The sequence below is a fragment of the Carcharodon carcharias genome, chromosome 15 (genome assembly GCF_017639515.1).
Source record: "Carcharodon carcharias isolate sCarCar2 chromosome 15, sCarCar2.pri, whole genome shotgun sequence".
Taxonomy (NCBI): domain Eukaryota; kingdom Metazoa; phylum Chordata; class Chondrichthyes; order Lamniformes; family Lamnidae; genus Carcharodon; species Carcharodon carcharias.
Window position 1 is genome coordinate 47,298,439 of NC_054481.1, and position 23,000 is coordinate 47,321,438.

Here is a 23,000-nt window from a genome sequence, read left to right on the forward strand (position 1 = left end):
AGCGGGGACCTGGAACGCACTGCCTGAAAGGATAACAGAGGTAGAAACTATCACTGCATTCCACAAATGCTGCCTGACCTGAAATTTTCCAGCTTTTTTTTTTTGTTCTTATATTTCACATTTCCAGCTTCCGCAGTATTTTGCTTTTGTTTTCATAATGCAGTCTGTTCTCAACTTTTCAAACTCTTTACTATGCAATAGGTGTCTACCTCTTTGTTGCATTCATCAAAGTATTATTTTCAGTACTTTATCTGTAGGCTTGCTTTGTACCACCCTTCTTCAAATGTGCTGCTGCTCAGATCGTATGTCACTGCTTCTGTCCTGAAATGTTCTTCTACACAGCCATCATCAGAATATTTGATATAACATTTACCTGAAAACATATTTGACTCACTCATACATTGGAATGCTATTGCCAACACCACTATATATTTCACAGTAATTCAGCCAATCTTCAGTTTGAACATTTGAATAACCATAGAGCAGGGGCATTTGGAAAAGCTTTTCTCTTGACAGGTTCCTTTAGCTCATGTATGTCAGCACAAATTGCCAGGCAATTGTGAGGGAGCGGAGCTTTGACATAATACATTTCTGTTGATTCAACTCTGATAATCCTTTGTGATTTTATGATTCTTCAAATTATCTTTCTGAAACTCCATTTTACTGCAGTCAATTTACTGACATAGGAATTGTTGTCAATTTAAATTTAATCAGTAAAGAATGTGGAAAAATGCGTTTTTGTTTGTAAGATACCCCTTGTCCTGTAGATTGATTCTAGTAAATGTTTACTATATATCTGACATTTGCTATGGGTTGTTAACCCCAGGTGGATGAATGGCTGGGAGCAGTGAGAGAGAAAATGAATTGAGGTTGAAAAATCTTTCTGCCATCTCAACACAAAGCAGAATAAGGTGAAAGTCTCAAACAGGAATGATAGCAGAAGAAGTGGAACAAGAGAAAAAACATGTAAGAAACAATGGAGAACAGTGCAGAAAATAAGAGAATTTAACACAATCTCTAGAAGAATAGGAAATCTAAATGACGTGCTGAAGTCTTTTAGTCCAGGATATTATCAACATTGAATTCCATAAAAGACAAGGGAAGTAAAGAAGCAATGACTTGGCAGTGTTAACATGGGTTCTAAAAGTCCCCAGGTTGCAAGAGGAAGGAAACATGAGGGAGGTAAGGAGTTGCCAGAAGTTACTGACCTTGCAATAGATCAGTTTGGAAAATATGATTACTGAAGACAATTTTAAAAAATAATCCAAAGCATAACGTTAACAGCTAAAGAAATTGCTCGTAAAGCTTATCATAATATAGAAAACTCAGCAGGCCAGACAGAATCTGTAGAGAGAAACATATTGTTTCACATCAACCTGAAATGTTAATTGTTTCTCTGCACAGATGCTGCCTGATCTGCTGAAATTTTCCAACTTTTTTGTTCTTATTTCAGATTTTCAGCATCCGCAGTATTTTGCTTTTGTTTTCATAATGCAGTCTGTTCTCAATTTTTCAAATTCTTTACTGTGCAGTAAGTGTCTACCTCTGTGTTGTATTCACCAACATACTATTTCCAATACTTTATCTGTAGGCTTGCTTTGTACCACCCTTCTCCAAAAGTGCTGCTGCACAGATTGTATGTTGCGGTGTATGTCCTGAAGTGTTCTTCTACACAACCATCATCAGAATACATGTGGTAATGTTTAACTGAAAACCTGTTTGACTCATTCATGCATTAGAATGTTGTTGCCAACACCACTGTATTTCACATATGCACAAAATCCAAAACATATGCCAGGATTTTATGGCCCTGCCGCGGCGTGTCTCCTCCTGGCGGATATGGCGAGCCATTTAAGGATCCATTCAGTTTGGCAGGACCGTCATATCACACCGGGCGGGAGGGGCCATAGTTTGCAAATATAATCTTTTATAAATTGGCTTACCAGAAGTATACATTTAAATATATATTTTATGAAGCTATTGCATATTTCAAACGTAGAGGGCTTGAGGAAAGAGCGTTATTAATATATCCACATTTTTTAGCTTTCCCTGGGAGTAAGGTGTGTCAAGAAGTTGAAGCAACGTATTTGGTTTGGTGCTTAGGGACTAGGGGACGGTGTGAAGACTCTGAATACTTGAGATCATGTTAGAGTCATAGGTCTTCATGATCAGTGGGTGGGTTGCTGTGCTAGGAGAATGATTCATACAGTGTGAGCCTACTAGAATGGGTTCCAGACAGTCTGTAGTTTCTCTGCTTGTCAGCCTTGGCTCAGTAGTAGCACATCTTAGCTAAAAGGTTCCAAGCCCACATCAGAGACTTAAGAACGTAATCTAGGTTTACACTCCAGTGCATTATTGAAGGAGTGCTGAACTATTGGAAGCACTATATTTTAGTTGAGACACTAAACTAGGGCCTTACTTCTGCTGTCAGGTAGCTTCTTTGGCACTCTTTGGCGAAGAGCAGGAGCATTCTCCCGGTGTCCTGGCCAAAATGTAGTCTTCAATCAACATTATCAAAAACAGAATATCTGGTCATTATTTCATTTCTGTTTGTGGGACATTGCTGTGTGAAAATTGGCTGCTGCATTTCCTACATTACAACAGTGACTGCACTTGAAAAGTACCTCATTAGCTATAAACTGCTTTGGGATGCACTGAGGTACTGAAAGGTGCTATATAAATGCAAGTTGTTCTTCATGTAACTTTTGATTTTTCATATGATTTCAATTATATTACATATGCAAATAGTATGGCTGCTTTTGATTTAGTCACAGTTTCCTTAATGAATATTAATCCTTCAGTAAATACATTACAGTATATCAGCTACACAATCTCATTGTATAGTCTGCCTTGACACGAAAGAACCCCATAACCTCAATGGCACATATTTTTAGAAAATGAATGCATGGAAATTATTTCATAGCAGTAATCTCATTTTGGGCTTCAGAAATGGATATTGGCCAGTAGCATTTGTTCTTGTAATTAATAATCTAATTTGAATCCTTCAAGATTACTGTTTTCATTTCACTCCTTGTGTATTTATTATTCTTTGTTTAAACCAAATACATAGACTGTTATCAATGATTTATTTATGATTAATTATGTCTGAATCTGCCAATCTCTTGACTCCTAGATTTTTCCACCACATCCCTGGTGACTGGCAACAATCTTTCAATCTGATCTCCCTCGTATTGCTTTTTATCAGCTGCAATTATTTTAATTTTTCATACTCACTTCTTGAAGATTGCTCATGATTATGTGAAAAAAGGGTGAAACGGTTGGCCACTATTTTCTTTTTCTCCATAATATGTCTACCAGCCTGCTCATTACAGTGAATTCACTAACAAAATCACAGCACCCCAACTTTGAATCAAGGAGAATGCAGCAACTTTGAACATGGGTTAATCACCACAAAATACTGCAAAAATCACTATGTTGTGTAAAAGTAGCAATTAGTCAAACAATTAACCACTGAATGAGCCAAAATCTTTATAACTAGCTCACCTTTCAAACTTGTACATTTCAAAATCACTTAGTAGCTTATTTTCCATATATAATTTATTTACAATATATTTTAGAACAATTCCTTATATCTGCTTCTCTTTTACTGCTCTGTGAATTGTGGACAATATTATTCACTAATAATATCTAATACAGTAGCCTTTCTTCAACTAAAGTTAATTTCAACTCCACAGTTGCTGTGAAAATATTGCTTTCACATTCCAAAGAGGTACTGAATTAATATTGTAATCAAAATGTTCTCTCCATAGACAACTGGTGGATGACATAAATCATTTAGTGCTGTATTTGCAAATTACAAATACCAATTACAATTACTGATTTACCAAACTTCTTGAATGTCATCCAAGGCTTCAAAGAAAGAAAAAGAAAGACTTGCAATTATATAGCACCTTTCATGACTTCAGGGTATCCCAAAGCACTTAATAGTCCATGAAGTGGTTTTGTGAAGTGTAGTCACTGTTGTAAGATAGGAAGAGTAGCTGCCAATTCGCACATAGGAAGGTCCCATGAACAGCAAGGTGATAATGGCTATATCATCTATTTTACTGATGTTGATTGAAGAAGTAATATGCTTAAGAGAGGTTGCTATGAACAAGTTAAAATCCAAGCTGTATTGCCAATTGTAATTTTACATTGTGCTTCAATTTTGGAAATGTTTTGGCACTGCCCACACATTCCAAACTGCTATGCAAAAGAGACCTAACAGCTCCAGTGAGAGCTGTACCACATAATTTTCTTACCATTGATTCAAAAAGGAAGCATTTTATTTTTTAATTAACAAGTGAGCTATGCTTAACTGAGAACAGTTCAGACTTAGTATTTCCTATGACATGTTTACCTGGTAGCTGATCATCTAAAACAGTTGCCTGAACCAAACTAATTAAAGTCGTCACAGAAGGTTATCACCATCAATGTGCTCATTTCATAAACACATACATGTCATGCATGAGATGCAGTGGCCGACAATATTCAAGTGCAGTTGATGACTATCAGTCTGTTTGATGCTTACAGTCAAGGGAACAATCTGTTGCATGCAAACCTTGAAATAATATTCAGTCAATTTATATGACTACCTGTGATTAGATCACAAAGGATCACATTGTAGGATAATTCTGTGATACATATGAAAATGTTGGACTATAAAAGACACATAGGTTCATTTAGCTTATCACATATTACGGTGACACATTATGCATCATGATACAGATACTCCTTATCCATGTAATCAGGCAATCAAAACTGGTCCAGGAGAGCACATTGTTCCTGACTTACATTATGGAGGGATTACTGTTATGACATAGCAGTTGGTAAAGGCTTAGTTGTTCAAATCCTAGAGGTAAACTTGAACAACTGTCATAATCTATATTTTCAATTGGTATATTTGAGATGCAGCTCTGAATTCAGAAATGAAACCACCAAGCCTCGAGGTTTTTTATATAAAACTAAATTAAACATTTATTAATTTAGTAACCAATTAAATACATACACATGTCTACAAATTACTACCATAATAACTTTTAAACAAATCCCCAACTTAATCACTCCCAGGTAAACCTTCATCAAGGCAATAATAACTCAAAGATTTTGAACAGACACAAGACAAAGCACATTTAACCTTACGAATTCGAAATTAAGTCCCTTGCAATTTGGTTCTTTTGCAGACACAGTTGTAGGGCTTACAGGCTGCTTAGATCTTTCATGCCACTGACCTGCAAATACAAAACTCCTATCTGTTTATACCTAGCCTTCCCTTTTAATGTAAATTCTCATTGTATCACTACATCTTTGAATTCCACCTCTTCTAACAACAAAATCCCTTCATAGCACCAATTTTATTAGTAATATAAATGCATTGCTTGGTGTCTTTTAGCTTGGTGCAAGATTTTACTCTCTTCTTTTGAATGCTTTATTCAACAAATGCAAAGGTCCTCCTTACCTTCTAGTCTTATGTTTATCTAATTAACATCTCAAACTACTATACATCAAAGCACCCAGACTAGTTGGCTTTAATCCATTTAAGTCACACACAGACACAGATCCTACTTCAAGTCCAATTTAAACATAATTTCTTATAACATTATACACATTAATATCTCTTCATGACATTCCCCTCCCTATCGAAAAATAAACCATCGTAATTTTAAAAATAGCTTCATTTTTAATAGCCCATCTCACACTATCTCAGATACTTTTTGCATTATTACATTACTACATGCATGCATTAACATAACAATATATATACACAAGTCTTTGGTATCAACAGATATCACTCCAGTTCAGTGTCCAGGTTGTCTAAAATGTCCAATTTTTCTTTAAGCTTCAAACTCTTGATAATGCATCTGCGAACAGATTTTCTTTACCAGCAACAGGTATAACCCATAGATTAAATGATTGTAACAATAGACTCCACCTGAAAAGTCTTGCACTTTTGTCTCAGAATTTGTCCAAAAACTTCAAAGGATTGTGGTCTGTATACAAAATTGTTTCTGATGAATTGTTTGCAACATAAATTTCAAAACACTGCAATGCTAACACCAAACCCAAGGTCTCTTTTTCGATCATTGAATATCTTCTCTGTTGTACATTCAGCTTCCATGAAAAATACCTTATCGGTTTTTCAATTCCAGTATCATTTTCTTGTAACAGTACGGCACCAATACCTACATTGCTTGCATCAACGGTTAACTTAAATTACTTGGCATAATTGGGTGTGTCATTGTTAATAGTTTTCAAACAATCAAATAACCTCTGACACTCCAATGTCCATTGACACTTCTTGTTCTTTCTCAATAGTTCAGTCAATGGAGCAACCACACTGCAAACATTTGGTACAAATTTCTGGTAAAACCCACTCATGCCCAGAAACCTCAAAACTTCTCATTTTGTTGTAGGCACCGGGAAATCCACAATAGCCTTGACTTTTGCATCTCTTGGGGCCACCTTACCATATTCAGTGGTGTGGCCTAGATACGTAACTTGTGCTTTTGCAAATTCACTTTTAGCCAAGTTCATTACCAAATTAGCTTCTTGTAATCGAGAAAATAATTCTTCCAGATGCTGTAAATGCTCCTTCCACGTCTGACTGAAAACTATCAGATCATCAATACAAACAGCACAATTGCTTAGATCTGTAATCACTGTGTTTGTCAGTCTTTGAAATCTCGCAGGTGCATTCTTTATACCAAATGGCATGACTTTAAACAGATAAAGTCCATTTGGCATCACAAAAGCCTTTGCCCTTTCCAACAATGGTACCTGCCAATATCCTTTTAGCAAGTCAATCTTTGTGATAAATTTCGATTGTCCCACTTTCTCAATGCAATCTTCCAACCATAGTATGGGCTATGAAAGCACTTTTGTTATCGCATCGACAGTCTACAAACAATCTTTGTGTTCCATCCAGTTTCAGTGCCAGCACAATATGCGAACTCCAGTTACTGCAACTGGACTCAGTGATATAATTTTGAATCATGAAGTCAATTTTTTTTTGTACTTATGATAAATTTGCAGGATTTAAACTATAGGGATGTTGCCTTAATGAAGATTGAACCTGTACAGACACATTATGTGTAGCTAAATCTGTCTTCCCCAACATATTCCCACAAATAGGTTTGTGTGACTGCAATAGCTTTTCCAAATCACTTTGACACTTGTTTGGAAGATAACTCAATATATCATTTAAATTTTCAAGCATCCCTTCATTATCCAATTTGATTAGAGGAAAATCAGTTTGAGAGTCCTGTACTTCTACCTCTTTCTCATCATCCACCATCCCTAATACCTCTTTTTGTTCCTTTTCCTTGTCAAAGTACCTTTTAAATATATTTACATGATATACCCTCTGCTTCTTTCTTCAATCTAGAGTATTTATTAAATAATTTACTTCACTCATTTTCTTTTCGATCCTGTAAGGTCCACTAAATCTTGCATTTAATGAATTGCCTAGTACTGGTAACAAAACTAGTACTTTCTTTCCAGAAACAAAACTGTGAGCTTTGGTTTTCTTGTCTGCCTTCATTTTCATTACTTGTTGTGACACCCTTAAATGTTTCGTAGCCAACTCATGTTCTCTGTTCAATCTTTCCCTGAAATTTGATATGTAACCCAGGAGAATAGTTTCTGAATTTTGACCTACCAATTTCTCATGAATCAATTTCAGTGGTCCCCTTACCTCATGACCATAAACTAGTTCAAAGGGGCTAAAACCAGTCGATGCATTAGGAGCATCTCTAATAGCAAATAACAAAAATGGAATTCCCCTATTCCAATCCTGTGGATAATCCTGACAGTATGTTCTCATCATGGTTTTTAAAGTTTGATGCCATCTTTCCAAAACTCCCTGTGACTTGGGATGATAAGCTGTTGACTTAAATTGTTTTATCTCCAAACTGGTCATTACTTCCTTAAACAGCTGTGACATGAAACTTGAACCCTGATCTGATTGTATTTTTTTAGGTAAACCATATCTTGTAAAAAAAATTAGTTATCGCCTACACAGTCTTCTTAGTTGTAATATTTCTTAAAGGTACCACTTGAGGAAACCTGGCTGACACATCCATTATTGTCAATAAGTATTGATTTCCACTTTTAGTCTTAGGGAGGGGTCCCACACAATCAATCATGGCCCTAGTAACAGGTTCTTCAGATGCTGGTATTGGGATTAAAAGTGCCGGCTTAATCACTGCTTGTGCTTTCCCTGTTATGTGTGACATGTTCTACAGAATTTGACTACATTCCTATGCAATCCTGGTCAATAAAAACACCTCTGTATCTTTTCCTGTATTTTCCTAATTCCTAAATGTCCCCCCATTGGAATCTCATGAGCACTCCTCAGTATCTCATTTCTACACCATAATGGGATAATAATCTGGTGTACCTCCCTCCAGCTTTCATTTGCTGAGACATGATCCAGCCTCAATTTTCTCATTAAAATATCTCCCTTAAGGTAATAACATACTGGAACACATTTTGATTCTGTTTCCGAGTAAGCTTTCTGAAATAGCTGTTTTAATTGGAAATAATTTTTCTATAACTCCACTAACCTTGAGTTAAACACTTCAGCTAAATTGTCCTGTTTGCTCCTTAACAATATTATCATTCACAGTGCCAGCCAATTGGATTTCAACACCTTCTTCTTCCCTTTGAACTGCCTCCCCTTCTTGTTTTTTTTGTTCAACCTGTGTGCCTGTGACTTCATTATCGCACAATCAGGAAACAATCCAGGATGTTCCTTCTGTAACACCTCTGTTGAAACCAAATCTACAGGCTGCTCAACTACTATAGGCATCACCCAAATCTTTGACCCAGCTACATCGTTACCCAAAATAAATTGAACTCCTGCAATGGCCAATCTTCCACCACTCCAACAATAACTTCACCTGTCTTCCATTTATGCTTTGAATTTATCTTCCACAAGGGAATAGGTTTAGCATCTCCATGAACCCCCTTATTATCACCTGCTCCTGCAATACTCCCTCTGAACAACAAATATCACTATCCCACAACATTAAGGATCGATTAACCCTTGTGTCTCTTAAAATTTTAACATCTTTACCTACTCCACCCAGTACACATGGAAAGGCTTTCCCTTCACACACAATGGGCATAATTCTGCCCTTGGCAGGGGTGCTCAGCAGGGGCGGCCAGGGGTGGTCAGGAAGCTGACTGCCACCCATGATCGGCGCCAGACCATGATTTTACACTGGCAGGCCAATTAAGGCCCACCCAGCATGAAATGTGAGCAGCAGCGGTGAGCGCTGTCTGTGTGACGGGGGGAGGAGGGCAAACATGTGCATGAGTGAGCAAGGGAGAATTTTCTCCCTGTTGGGATTGGGCTGGAGTGGGCGGCGCGTAGCCGATTGTCGCCCGTGATCGGCTGGGATCCACCATTTTGCATTGGCGGGCCAGTTAAGGCCCACCTATTGTGACACGCAACCAGAAGCGCTGAGCGCTCCCTGTGTGGGCGGGGGGGAGGAGGGAGAGTCGGGGCCTGCGGAAATCCTCAGGGAGATTAGTTTGACATTTAAAAATTTTAATAAAAAATAAAAAGAAAAATGGTGTTTAAGACATGTCCCCTCATGTGACAATATCACCTGAGCTGGGACATGTCAATGAATTTCAATCTTAAAAATTTATTTAATTTATAAACCCTTTATGAAACCTCATCTTGCCCGTGGATAATGTTTCATGATAAATGCGAAGGCTATCTGGGTTCTTCGCCTGCCCGCCAACCTTAAGATTGGATGGGCAGCTCAGTTAATACCTTTAATTAGCTTTTAAATGGCCTTAATAGGCCTTTGACAGTTCAGCAGGTGTGCAGCCGACTCCAGTGCGCGCCCGCCGAACTGAGGATCGGAATGACGCGCGGTGACATCGGAACACATGCCCGATGTCACCGCTGCCTCTGGGAGATGAAAAGATGTTAAAAAAAAAAAAAATAAATGTAATGAAACATATCCCCGCTCATGTGACTCTGTCACATGAGCAGGGACATGTTATTAATGAAAACAATTAAAGTTTTTATTTTAATTTTATTTGCTTTTGGAAATGTCATCCTGCCTGTGGATGAGGTTTCCAAAAAAGTGCAAAGGCCATTTGGCCTTTGCGCCTGCTCGCCAACCATTAGGTTGGACAGGCAACAAAAAACTTAATTTAATTGATTACTTAATGGCCTTATCAAGCCTTTTAATTTTCAGCGGGCGCGCTGCCGGCTCTGGCACACGCCCGCCAACCGAAATATTATGCGACCGCGTGTTGATGTCGGCACACTTGGCTCACATCAATGCGTGTCATTTCACACTTGAACGGGTGTGCACCCGCCCACCAAGCAAAAATTTCTGTCCAAAGCTTTTAAACATTTCTCAGAACCCATGATACTTTTACTTCCGGAACTTTTCTGCACCCCAACAATTAACAGATTTTTTTTGCAATTTCTAACACACTGACTTTGCTTGCCCCACTTTATTACAATGAAAATACCTCAATTTTCAAATGTCACTCCTACCCTCAACACCTTCCTTCCTTCCTTTTTATCCTGAGAAAAACTTCCTGGGAATTTTCATCTACTCTTTCTCTTCCCTGAATTCCTACCTTCCCACTTTCTATCTTTTTCTGATTTGAAAGGGTGACTAAAGAAAAGGCTTAGCTCTATGCAGTAACTCACAGGGGGGAGCGCTCCCTGTGCGGGGTCCTCTTTTGCGCACGCAGAAATCTCCCTGAGGCACAGATTAGTTTAAGGTTTAAGATTTAAATAAAGAAAAGAAAATATTTTAAGACATGTCCCCTCATGTGACAGTGTCACATGAGCTGGGACATTTCAAAGAACATTAATGAGAACATTTATTTTATTTATAAAGCCTTCATGAAACCTCATCCCGCCCGTGGATGAGGTTCCATGAAAAATGCTAAGGCCGTCTGGGCTCTTCGCCTGCCCGCTAACCTTAAGGTTGGACGGGCAGCTCAGTTAATAACTTTAATTGATATTTAAATGGCTCTTAATTGGCCTTTGACAGTTTGGTGGGTGTGCAGCCAACTCTGGTGCATGCCCACCAAACTGAAAATCTAAATGACACGCGGTTACATTGGGAAGAAGGCTTTCCCTTGTCTCTTTCTTTATCTTTCTCCCTTGCCTGAAATTCCAGTTCCAGCTTCCTTTCTTTCTCCTGCTTTTCTGCTTGCTCCATTTTAAATTCTCATTCTCTTTCTTTTGGTTCCAATTCATGTTTTCTCAGTTTCTTTGCGTGTTCAAGTTCAAGCATCTTCATTTGTAACTGAAGTCTCACTACCTCCAGCTGTGACTCACTAGTGTCAAGTATCACTTCAGACTGTTGGTGCAGTGCTATAGCTTTAATTATATATGATTTCCTAGCCCCTGCCGGTAACCCCAATTTTAACTTATCTGCCAACTCTGTTAACTTACTCTTAGTTAATTTTTGTAACTCAATCAGAGTTATATCTCTACCCCCAGACAAGTCTTAGCAATTGCCAAAGCCATCCTTCAGTCTCACCACTTATGAGAAACCTCACCACTTATGAGAAACCTCACCAACGCCTGAATTCAAAGGCTTCTCATACTCCTAACCTTAACATTCACCAATTCCAAACCAATCAAGTATTACAAATATTATCCTGCCAAGAGCTCCCAATTGTTATGACATAGCGGTTGGTAAAGGCTGATTTGTTTAAATCCCAGAGTGAAAGTTGGACAACTGTCATAACCTGTGAGCAGCATTTTCCCCTCGCCGGGGGGGGCGGGGTTTGTGCAGGAGCGTCATATATGCCCGGAAGTGCTGTGCGCTCCCGATGCGGGTGGGGGGTGGGGGGGGGGCGCAATTCCTTGAGCAGGTCTGTGCGCTCTTTCACGCATGTGCGAAAGAGCCCACAGATCTCCCTGAGGCAAAGTGTTGCCTCAGGGAGATTGCTTCAACTTTAAAAACTGTGCTGAACGGAGAAGAAAAACATTATTGACCATGTCCCCTCTTGTGACACTGTCACATGAGCTGGAACATGTCAATTACTTGAATGTTAAAACTTAATAATCCTTTTTAAAATCCTCATGAAACATCCCACCCGTGGATGAGGTTTCATGTTTTCCTGGAAGCCCGTCTGGGTTCACGGCCTGCCCGCCAACTGTAAGGTTGGACGGGCAGCCCTGACAATGGCCTCAATTAGGTAATTAACAGGCTTTAATAGGCCTTTGACAGTTCAGCGGCCCGGCTCCCTTCTTTTGAATGGTTTAATCAACAAATGCAAATGTCTTCTTTACCTTTTAGCCTTTATAAGGAACATTTTCCCCCCCGTTGGCGGGGGGTGGGGGGAGTGTGGGAGCGGGCGCCGGTAGCCGTCCTTCTGATCAGCATACCCAGCCGGGGGGGGGGGGCGCCATTTTATGTGGCGGGCCAATTAAGTCCCTCTCAGCGTGATGTCCACCAGGAAGTGCTATGTGCTCCCTGTGTGGGCGGTGGGGGTTTCCCTCAGCTGGGACTGTGCTCTTTCACGCATGTGTGAAAGACCCCACTGATCTCCCTGAGGCAAAGTGCTGCCTCAGGGAGATCGGCCCCGATTCAAACGTTGACAGAAAGGTAATAAAAAAATTTCCCTCATGTGACACTGTCACATGAATTGAGACATGTCCTTAATTTTTATTTAAACATTTGATAAACATTTAAAAGCCCTCATGAAACCTCATCCCACCCGTGGATGAGGTTTCATGCTTTTTCCGAGGCCCACCTGGGCTTCCGGCCTGCCTGCCAATCTTAAGGTTGGATGGGCAGGTCTATCAATCAAGTTAATTCATTTTTTAATGGCCTTAATAGGCTGTTGACAGTTTGGCGGGCAGCCAAACCGCCGAAGTGAAAGTCTAAGTGACGTGGGGTGACGTCGGGACGCATGCCCGATGTATCCCTGCATCATTTAACGCATCGGCAAGTGGGCCCTGTCCCTGCTCGCCGACCGGAAAAACCTGCCCTCTGTTTATCTAATTAACTGCTCAAATTACTGTACATCAAAGCACCCAGACCAGCTGGCTTTCATCCAATTAAGCCACACACAGACACAGACCCTACTACAAGTCCAATTTACCTTGGCCTAAATAGCCAAGTGGTTATGGTACTGGGTTTGTAACCCTAAGATCAAGAGTTCAAATCTCCCAATGGCAAACTATGAAACAATGTAATTTCATCTGCATAGGAACAGATAGAAACATGTTTGTACTCAAAAGAGTTACCTGCTTTATATTGGGCTTGGCCTAAATAGCCAAGTGGTTATGGTACTGGGTTTGTAACCCCAAGATCAAGAGTTCAAATCTCCTAGGGCTTCTGGAAAAACAAGAAAACTCATTCAACGGAGGGATGATATTATTGTCCCTCTTCCGTGGCTACGTTCGCTGCCGGATGTCGCTGGAGAAGGAGCACGCGGTGTCTGCTGGCACACTCGAAGCCTTCCGTGCTCGGTGGGCACCGCGGGGACTGGGGTGTTTTGTTGACCCCTTTAATCACATTTTGATTTAAAGTTTGTAAGTTTCCTTTAAACTTTGTTCTTGGTTTTACAGCTGACCTGAATTAGGGGCTGTGCCTGATTTATCCCAATTTTGTTGATTTGGTTTTCATTTAAAAGATTATCAAGAGTTCAAATCTCACAATGGCAAACTATGTAACTTCATCTGAAACAGATGGAAACGGGTTTGTGCTCGAGTTACAAGTCCAATTTAAAAATAATTTCCAATAACATTATACACGTTCATATCTTTTCATGACAGTTACATTTTCCATGGACAGAATTTTGCCCTTGTTGGACGGGCTCAGCGGAGGGAAGCCAACTGCCGCCCACGATCGAGGCTGAAAGGCGATTTCATGCTGGTGGGCCAAATAAGGCCCGCCCAGCGTGAAACGCAAGGGGCAACGCTCAGAGCTGCCTGTATGGGGGTTGGAGGAGGGTGAGTTTGGCGAGCGTGAACTTCGCGAATGCACGCTCGAGATTCTTCACGGGCAGGATGAGGTTTCCTAAAAAGTGCAAAGGCTGCTTAGCCTTTTCGCCTGCCTGCCAACCATAAGGCTGGATGGGCAGCAAAAAATTTCATTAACCTTGTAAATGGCCTTAAGAGGCCTTTTAATTTTTGGCGGGCACGCTGCTGACTCTGGCGTGTGCCTGCCGACTGAAATATCGCTTAACTGTGCGTTGATGTCGGGACGCTCGGCTGATGTCAATGTGTGTTATTTTATGCTCGAGTGGGTTGGGCGCGAGTTAAAAATTTGCCCTGTGAGATGAATCCTCCCCTGCTGGAAGCGGTTCTTCCTTGAAGAAATACAATGAATCGATGTTTATTACACAAACTGGCAACCTCTTTCACAGGTCTACATCCACCAGAAAGGGAAGAATTGCCTAACATCCAAACTAGTTATGCTTCAACGTTACTTGTAAGTATGTCCCCTGGTGCTCTTTAACCTACCCAGTGAAATAATTGGTCCACGTCAACAAAATCTAGCCCTTTCATTATTTTATAAACACTCAATCATAAAGCACTTAAAATAATACTTGATGATTTCAGGGTTGCAGTTCTGAGCTCATTCAGGTCAATCAAATCTCCAAATTCTAATTCATCGCACTACTTTTTATACTTTTCCTGGTGCTTTGTGATTGTCTGTATAGAACTACCTAGAATTTTATAGCAGAGAAACAAGTCTTTCGTTCCAACAGGTCTATGCTGATGTTTATGCTCCACACCAGCCTCCTCCTCTCATTTCATCCCACCCTACCAACATATCCTTCTATTCCTTTCTCCCTCATGCACTTGACTAGTTTCTGTTTAAATGAACCATTTGCCTCAACTACTCTTTGTGTTAGTGAGTTCTACATTCTTACCACTCTGAGTTAAGATGTTCTCCTGTATTCCTTATTGGATTTGCTGGTGACAAACTTATAATTATGGCCTAGTTTTGGACTGTCAAATGGAAACATATCCACATCCATCCCATCGAACTGTTCATAAGTTTCAGCACTTCTATTCGGTCTTCTCTTTTGTTCACATCACATGCTTATGCCAAAAGTGAAAAACAACAAGAAACTAATAACAATATTTTATCAGTAACTCAATTTACAAGCTAATTTCCTCACTAACAAGCACTTTTCTCATTGCACTAATAAAGTCAGTCCAACCCCCATCTTGTTATCTTGCTACAGATTTCTCTCCAGTTAAATATAATTGCTATTCTGACGCAAAGTCTGTCTTTAATTTGATATTATTCAGCTAAACTCTAATTAAAAAGATAATGTTTTACCCAGATGTTCTGTCTTTGCAATGACAGTGCTTACAATACTCTCATGCTTGATATCATCATGCACTGGCACATACCCAATTAACTTACCCTATTAAGCAGGTGGTTACTTCATGTTAAAAGTCAATCCTAGTTCAAAAGTTCAGTGGACCTTATCCTAGAAAGGCTTTGTAGCTGTACAATTGCAACTATTTTAAGACATGACAACTTAAGAATCATACCTCCATGTCTAATAAGCAAAGGTTAAATGTTAATGCTACTACAATCTAAAGACAAATCAATAGAAATGCTACATTACTGCATTTCATCAGGTCAGTTTGCAAAACTCTGCTGCCAGTCTTATTAACCTTTCCCTTACACTGGGGTATGTATTAACCAGACTCAGATGTGGATTCTCCACAGCTTGAGAAACAGCTGGCTGCAATGAATTGGAAAACTGTATGTTGTGACCAACAATAAAGATTCATTTTTGTCATATGCTGCCGACATCTCATACCAACATTTAGAATTGTTGATTACCCACCAATCTCCATGCTCTGTGGGGCAACATGGAGGAGGGCACTGAGGGTCTGCTCCACTATAGTTGATAATGGAGATTGGTGCCTGTGGTAGAAAGTCATTTTAATGGTTAGCATGTGTAGTAATCCCCAGTTCAACTTCATCCTCTTCAATTGGACTGTTGTGTTTTTGGCACAGAGGCTGATCCAACCCATTATGTTCGCAGATTCTGTTCCAGCCAACCCGTCAGTGAGGGAAGGGGATGTGTCCTTATGCCAGTTCTTCTGTCCTGCTGCAGGTCAGGTCTGCAAACTCATGTCACATGCAAAAAATTCAAGCACTAATTGTGGTTGAGACTGAAATTCTAATTAGCTACAGTCGAGAGACTAGCAGTCTGACATGTCGATCTTAAATTTCTGTTGATGTAGGTTTAATCATGTCACTTCATGAACTGATTATGGTGGAGTAGAATAATTTTAAATGTCTTCAGTAATATAAACACTACCAGTAGCTAGAGCCTTAACATTGACTGGAAAGAAATATTATTGTTTCCGTACTGAAGTCCCTTCATGTATTGGTAATTGATTATAGCCAAGAGCATGATAGTATAATACGTCCTTGCTTTAATTGTTATAATACCATCTAAAGGAAGGCAATTCAGTGTAAATTTCACACTCAAGGTTATCTATGAAGCCATGACACTCTATTTATCATTACAGCCTTCTGTAGCAGTGGACCGTAGTTTAGTGTTATTATACAGTCACATTAGGTTTTAAATGCCATTGGTTCAAAACATCACATTTGAGAATATAGTTGTCCCTATTTCCTGCTAATTACTGTCACTGACAATTGAGCAGAGGCTTTTGCCCATGACCTCATAAAGGACATAGATGCAAAGCTATCCTGTGGGGATATTGTTTTTCATTCATTGCTTTGAGTGACTGGGAAGCGATGTTCTCAGCTTTCTATTCACACCTGTATTTTCACAAGAATTGGTGAATAGGAAAAGATAGCTTTTGAATTTTGCAAAAGTATGTTATATTAAGTGCCATTTTGGTTTAAAATAACCTGCTGGCCCTCTAATTTCAAGACAGACTTTACATATGCTGTTTACACACACGTGCGCACATGCACACACAATGTATATTATATATAAAAAATACACACATATTGCAGCTTCTGGAATCAGAAGCCAATAACAGAGACTGTACCAAAATGCTTCCACAGAGAATGTGGAATTTTCATTGAAAGCAATTTGGATTAGGCAGGGAAAGTGAAGATAACTGCTCATAATGGAGAAATAGATTGAGTGCCAGTGGTTTGACAGGGCCTGTGATTTTTAGTACTTCTCTAAGCTGTCAAGGTCTTTATCAGCTTTTGAGTTGTTGAGGCTGCAGAAGTCAAGGCATTGTACAAGCACGATGTTTTAAGCATGGTGGAAAATTATAGCTATTTTACCCTTTGGACTGAAATTCTAACTCTGACTGGCTGAAAACATTCACATGGTTAGAAAAAACTTTCTCTTTAAAGTTGTTGAATTGCTTCAAGTTAGTCTCTTGCTGGGGAAAGCAGGGTAGCTAAGTGACATTGAGGCATGATCAGAGGAAAGAATTCAAAGCATAGAAAAAGGAGAATTCAGTAGTTGATGCAATAAGATACTCTCAGCTTTGCCCAGACCCATCATTCTTCACCACCAGTAGTCACCGTTTATATATGGTATAAATAAGTCAAATAATTAATTATTCTATCTCAAAACAATCTAGTCATCCCTCATATCCTGTTGAAATTCAAAATTCTACCAATTGAGATTAAAGGAGTTGTAAGAGTTGATAGAGATAAACTATTTCCCCTGGGAAGAGAAATCCAGAACAAGGGGACATAACCTTAAAATTCGAGCTAGGCCATTCGGGAGAGATGCCAGGAAGCACTCTTCACAGAAAGAATAGTGGAACTCTGGCTGCCTTCCCTGCAAAAATCTGGAGGTCAATCAGCAATTTCCAAACAGGTGGATAGACTCTTATTAAATGAAGGTATTAAGGATTACGGAACCAAGGTGGGTTAATGGGAGTTAAGATGCAGGTCAACCATAGAACCAAAGAAAAGTTACAGAAGGAGGCCATTCGTCCATGCCAGCCTGAGGACACCCAGGTGCCCTTTCTAATCCCACCTTCCTGCACCCGGCCCATAGCCCTGCAGCTTATAGCACTTAAGGTGCAGATCCAGGTACTTTTTAAAAGAGTTTAGAGTTTCTGCCTCTACCACGAACTTGGGCAGCGAATTCTAGACACCCACTACCCTCTGCGTAAAAAAGTTCTTCATCTCCCCCCTGCTCCTTCTGCCACTTATCTTGAATTTATGTCCCCTGGTTCTAGAATTCTCCACCAAGAGAAACAATTTTATCCTGTCCACTCTATCTATTCCCCTCATAATTTTGTACACCTCAATCAAGTCACCTCTCAGCCTTCTTTGTTCTAAGGAAAATAACCCCAACCTATCCAATCTCTCCTCATTGCTACACTTTTCTAACTCTGGCAACATTCTTGTAAACCTCCTCTGCACTGTCTCCAGAGCTATTACGCTATTACGTCCTTCCTGTAATGTGGTGACCAGAACTGCACACTCCAGTTGTGGCCTCACCAGTGTTTTACACAATTCCAACATTATATCCTTTTATATTCTATACCTCTGCCAATGAAGGAGAGCATTCCATATGCCTTCTTTACAACCTTGTCTACTTGAACTGCTGCCTTCAGGGACCTGTGTTCTTGTACACCAAGACCTCTCACTTCATCTACCCCTCTTAGTCTATTCCCAATTATTGTGTAATCCCTGTAACTGTTTGACCTCCCTAAGTGTATGACCTCACACTTCATTATGTTAAAATCCATCTGCCACTTTACCGCTCACTCCACCAACCTCTCAATATCATTTTGGAGATTATGGCTGTCCTCTACACTATCCACTACTCGGCCAGGCTTTGTGTCATCTGCAAATTTGCCAATCGTGCCCCCCACGTTCACGTCCAAACCATTAATATATAACACAAACAGCAAGGGTCCCAACACCGAGCCCTGTGGAACACCACTTGAGACAATTTTCCATTTGCAAGGGCATCCATCGATCGTTACCCTTTCTTTGCTGTTACAAAGCCAACCTTTTATCCAGTTTGCCACTTTACCCTGAATCCCATGGGCTTTTACTTTCCTGACCAATCTGCCATGTGGGACCTTGTCAAATGCCTTGCTAAAATCCATGTACACAACATCCACTGCACTACCTTCATCAACCCTTTTTGTCACTTCCTCAAAGAATTCAAACAAATTTGTGAGGCAAGACCTTCCTTTAACAAATCCATGCTTATCATCGCTGACTAATCCATGCCTTTCCACATGACAGTTAATCCTATCTCTCAGGATTGATTCTACTAATTTGCTCACCACCGATGTAAGACTAACTGGACTATAATTGTTTGGCATTTCCTTTGATCCCTTTTTAAACAATGGAATTATATTTGCATTTCTCCTCCGGTACCTCTCCTGTATCTAGTGAAGATTGGAAAATCATCCTCAGAGCATCTGCTATCTCCTCCCTGACTTCCTTCAGCAGTCTCCGAAACAATCCATCTGGCCCTGGTGACTTATCAACTTTCAAGAATTTTAACCCTTCGAGTACTTCCTCTCTCTTTATGACTATCCCGTCCAATATCTCGCAGTGTTCCTCCTGGACTACTATATCTACATCCTCCCTTTCCTTTGTAAACACGGAGACAAAATATTCATTCAAAACCCTTCTCACAGCCTCTGCATCTACACACATGTTTCCATCTTCATCTCTGATAGGTCCCACTTTTTCCTTAAATAACCTTTTAGCATTAATGTATTGGTAAAACACCTTTGGGTTATCTTTAACTTTACTTGCTAATCTTTTTTCATGCCCTCTCTTTGATTTCCTTATTTCCTTTTTAACTTCGTCCCTGCACTTCCTATATTCGTCTAGGCTATCTGCAATGCTTAGTTCTTTGTGCCTATCGTACGCTTTCTTTTTCTGTTTGATCTTCCCCTGTATTCCTCTAGACAGCCAGTGGGATCTAGATTTGGCAGTACTACTCTTATTCTTGTAGGTGACATGTCTACTTTGTACAATTTCTAATTAATTGAACAGCAGAATATGCTTAATAGCTGAATGGCCTCCTCCCACTCTAATGATCTTACGTATCAGAAACAAGTTGCATGTGATTTTTTTTAAAAGAAACTTCCTTAAAAATCAGTGAAGAGATCTGCTGCCGAACACCAGACTGCTCCATCACCAAAACTGTCTGCTTCCACCTCCTTAACATTGCCTAACTCCAATTGTGAATCCAACTCTTCAATTGATGAAATCCTCCGCTGTGCCTTTGTTATCTTCAAACTTGACTATTCCAGTGCTCTGCTGCCAGTCTCTCATTTTCCACCCTCTGTAAAATTAAGTTCATCCAAAATTCTTTTGCCCACATCTTAATCCCCACCAAGTCTCATTCACCTGTGCTCGCTGAGCGACAGCAGCCCTTAGCCTGACAACACGTCAGTTTTAAAATCCTTGTTTACTAATGCCTCCATGGCCTCACCTGTCACGATATCGTTAACATTCTCCAGCCCTAAAAGCCATTGAGATTTTGGTGCTTCTCCAATTCTGCCCCCTTGTGTATCCCCGATTTTAATTGCTCTACCAATGGTGTAGCAGTAGAGTCTGGTATATACAGGGTTAATGTGGGACTGAATACAGTACCGCCCACACAGTGAAGTAAAAAGGCACATGACTCAGAGCCATAAGTCAGTCTGGAGATGAACTTGGCTCTGAACTCTGGAATTCTCTTCCTAAAGCTTTCTGCCTCTGTATTCCTGTCTTTCATGAATGCTCATTAAAATTTACCTCTTTCTCCAAGCTTTTGGTCACATGTCCTAATATCTTAGTTAGTTTAGTGTCAAAGATATTTTTGTTGGTAACTCTCATGGTCAGCTCTTTGGAACATTTTGCTACGTGAATATATATATATATATATATATATATATATATATATATAAATGCAAGGTGTTGATGTTGTTAAATGGGTCTGCTGTTGATAGTTATCCATTTTGTGATTGTGTTGTTATGGCCCAGTTTTTGTTAGGAAAATAACACCAGGTTTAATGGCACTCCCCAGTACTACTCTGTAAATAATCCAGCAATTTGTGGTGAGCAAAGTCAGGCCCTGTGAATAGTGAGCTGTCACATGTTACCATCAATTTGTGTTACTTTGCTTTTAGCACTGCAAAAACAGCAGCTGATGAGACATTGCTGCATTTGTGCATTAATTGCTAAATAAACTCAGCGCTGAAAGTTAGGACTGCTATTCAATAGAGTTAACTTTTAATGTTGAGATTAATTTTCCTGCAATGACCCTCAACCTCTCCAGCTCAGAAAGGAAACAATTGAAACTGTTTTGTTGTTTCATTCCTGCAAGTGGTTACTTGTTTTTAAAATTTAAATTTTAAAAAACTCGCTTTTCCTTTCTGTCTCTTACTTCTCTCTGTCTCTTAATTCAGTCTATTTTTCACTCCCAGTATTTATTTTTCTCTACCTGATTTGACTGTAATTCACCCTTTTCCCTTCTCCAATGTTCCTTTACTTCTTGATCATTAAAACCCATAGCTCACCAAAGTCCCAGGTGCTTTATTGCCCTCACCGCCCCGTTATCAGCTTGTACTTCCAGCAATTTGTGGTTCAAAGATTTTTTAAAGCTGAAGGTATTATTCAGAGACAGATCTAACAAACGATGCCCCACTCCAGCAAAATGTAGCCCACTTTTGTACTTAGCTTGATTCATGAGGTTGTTGCAATCTTGAATTTCTAAGGGTATTGTCACAGTGACATTTTTATTGTTGTTGTGACAGGGAGTATCCAGTGCTACCATGTGCCACATTGAATGTGGAGGGGTAAGTAGGCCAGCCAGGGTTCCCACTCCTGATCAATATGCAATGTTCTGCTGGGTAAAACCAGATCCGTAAGCATAGTAGGTGAAGACAAAACATTTTAATTCTCCCACAGTTGGATGGCCTGTTGACGCTCACCAGGAAGGACATCCACTTGGATAGGGTGGCATGGAGCTGTCTATGGAACCATAGGTTAAAAACTTGTTGGCTGGTTGGAGGAAAGGAAAAGGAATGCAATGAAATAATATCAGAAATTGAGAATGTGAACTCATTCTTCGGAGAAAATCTGAATTTCTTGAAGATTATTCAGGATAGAGCATGCTTAACCCTGATCTTAAGTATACAAAAACCTGGCCAATGTGCAAGACTGAGAGTGGATTAACTTCATTTTTATCCATTTCTTTATCACTCCAAGTTTCTTTATCAATTCAAATTTCAAGCTCTTTCTAACCTTCTAAAGTTACATTACAGAATAGCTTACTTTGGTGCTGGAGATCTGTGGTACTGATGGGGTTAATGTGGGGGTCACTGGTTTACCTACTTGGAAATAAATGCAAATAGGGAAGAGGAACAATGACAGACCTCTGTGGTTTCATTAGTGCGGTGGCAGATCCCTTTAAGGATGCTGTCTGCTGAACCACAGCCACAGATCCTTTCCTTTATAAATGCGTCCTTTGAGTGGGCAGATACAATCGCTGAGGGACAATACCAACTACACTTCACACTTTCTATTGACTCAAACAAGAAATATTTCCCTCCACAAATTACTGCTGTCAGTTATGGTAATTGCATTTTGGAAGATTCTGTCTGTTTTCTGGTGAAATTATGAATTGTTTATTTTAGAACAAGTGGACAATTTTGCTAGAAGTAACAGAGAAAATCTTCACAAGCACATTTACAGTGGTGTTTGATCATCATAGAGATTCTTCCTCTACAACTGTCTCCTGGATTATTTATAGAATTCCAGAGCACAGAAGGTAGCCATTTGGCCCATTGTACCTGCGCTGGTTCTTTATTAAAGCTATCCAATTAGTGGCACTCAAATTTCCTTTCCCATAGCCTTGCAACATTTTCACTTCAAGTATTTAACCGATTCCCTTTTGAAAGTTACTTAGGAATCTGCTTCCAATTAGTTAATTAAACCTCGTTATCATTACCTGCCAAATTGGAACGATACAGACAAGATTAGCATGTCCGCTGCGCAAGGATGACACGCAAATTCCATATTTCAGACTTTCAAAACATTTCATTACTAACCTCA

General features: G+C 39.7%; 1 protein-coding gene and 1 non-coding gene across 2 annotated transcripts in view; both read left to right on the forward strand.

Moving 5' to 3' along the window:
- Nucleotides 1-1,145: 1,145 nt before the first annotated feature.
- card11 (caspase recruitment domain family, member 11) overlaps nucleotides 1,146-23,000 on the forward strand; it is a 188,120-nt gene continuing 166,265 nt past the window's right edge. Inside the window, exons 1-2 of the mRNA XM_041207409.1 lie at nucleotides 1,146-1,182; nucleotides 16,018-16,089. The gene's annotated coding sequence lies outside the window, so the exon portion shown is untranslated. The remainder of the gene's footprint in view (nucleotides 1,183-16,017; nucleotides 16,090-23,000) is intronic.
- Nucleotides 22,877-22,986, forward strand: LOC121288756. Its single transcript, XR_005945435.1, has one exon. It is a non-coding gene; the product is annotated as a U6 spliceosomal RNA (small nuclear RNA).